General features: G+C 44.8%; 1 protein-coding gene across 1 annotated transcript in view; it reads left to right on the forward strand.

Moving 5' to 3' along the window:
* The window catches only part of SFPQ (splicing factor proline and glutamine rich), a 10,842-nt gene that overhangs the window by 759 nt on the left and 8,292 nt on the right, over nt 1–1,791 (forward strand). The gene's annotated exons all lie outside the window — the stretch shown is intronic.

Consider the following 1,791-nt stretch of genomic DNA (forward strand, 5'->3'; position numbering starts at 1 on the left):
CTGCCCATGGCAGGGGGGGTTGGAACTAGATGATCTTTAAGGTCCCTTCCAACCCAAACCGTTCTATGATTCTATGATTCTGTGAGATACTACAGAGCTGCTTCAAATGTTACCGCAGTTGTCATAAAGTTTCCAGTCTCAGACACAACGTTTATTTACAGTGGAACATACTGGGGAGAACATCTCAAGCTTTCCTCCTCAGTGTTTGTTTTTGTAGGAAAACAGCAAGCTGCCAAGTGCGAATATTTACAAAATAGGTGATTGTTACCAGAGGTCATTTTTATTTCAAGCCCTCATAGCGACATTGCTCTTTCTTTGATTTCAAGCCCAGGATAAATACTCATATTGCAGTTACAAAACATGTAATCATATCCTGGCCTCTACTAGGTAGCATGGAAGCTCAAAGCTACTTTGTGGAGTTCAGATAAGTTGTACAGATTTTTACAGGACTGGGAGCAGAATTACACTCTTTATTTCTTTCAAAGGATGCTAAAAATTAACAGCTCCCTACAATACAATTCACTTATACTTAGGACACAACAAAGGCAAAACCAACCCTTTTACACTCTTTTTTTTGTTGTTGTTGCTTCCTGAACAGACATAACCAGGTGTGACAGCAAGGCAATGCCGGTTGTTTGTGTGCAGTAAGAGCCAGTCCCAAATTTCTTCTTCCAGTGCTTTAACCTCTGAGACACCTCGTGGTGGAAACATTTACTGCTCATGGAGAGGGGCTGACATCTCGGTGAGAATCCATTTTAAAACAACTTGGGGCTTCCATTGTGCTGTGCTTGGAAGTGGTCGAAGTCACACAGCTAGTACAAAACTGATTCGGGGAAAAGATCAATCTGTAGCGGATTTTTATTTAAAAAATGTAAAGCCACAAGGAAATCCATTTCGTTAAGGATGAAGTCAGCCTAGGATGAATGACTGCCTAGGGCTTCACAAATATTTGAGAGATTGATTGATAATATTTTATCACAACAATGCAACAGTTACAGTTTCTGTGCAAATAAAGCAAACGTGTGGCTTTCACTTGGGTTTCACATGGGGTTTGGTTCCTCAGACCCGAAACTGAATGTGAAGCATCAATGGGAGCTTGGGAGCTGGACGGATTGAAACCCACATGAAGCGAAAGTATAAAGATGTCACGTTGTTCTAATGTTAGCGTGCCTCCAGTGCAACACCACTGAAACCAGTGACATTAAATAGATGGAAAGCACTTGTGCCCTGTTTTCTGTATTAGAACGCGGAATATGGCGACCATAACCGCTATGGATTTTTACACCTGCTTTATTTTTCTACTGAGAGTACATTGTTCTAAATTTGGGGGGAACTGACATCTACTTTCTTGTCAGCAGCGGGCACGGAGCACCGAGCTGCGTCCTGCGCTTACAGGGAGTTTGTGAAGTGCGGATTGCTGTTCTCCGCCCAGAGTTCGTTTTTGGTACGTTTCTGTCCGGCTTTTCAAACGAAATGGAGTGAAAGCCACCTCCTACGTTAGAGCTTGGTTTCCACTACCGCCCTTGAATGAATAAAGGGGAATTTTTTTTATATCAGATTTGCTTTCAAAGTACCAGCGAAGGTTGCTGGCCGCGTTAACAGCAGCCAACCGTATTTATTTGAAAATATATTTATTTGAAGTTTTTCCAGCTGAAGCCTGTGGCTGCTCCCCCGGGGGTGCCATAAGGCCCCGCGGCTCTGTTCCCTCTGTGGGCGAGCGGCCTCCCGAAGCTGGCGGGAGCCGCGGCCTGCGCAACGCCTGGCTGCCCCGGCCCGGCTGCCCTCGCGCGA

Source organism: Aptenodytes forsteri, unplaced genomic scaffold, assembly GCF_000699145.1.
Source record: "Aptenodytes forsteri isolate BGI_AS27 unplaced genomic scaffold, ASM69914v1 Scaffold7, whole genome shotgun sequence".
Taxonomy (NCBI): domain Eukaryota; kingdom Metazoa; phylum Chordata; class Aves; order Sphenisciformes; family Spheniscidae; genus Aptenodytes; species Aptenodytes forsteri.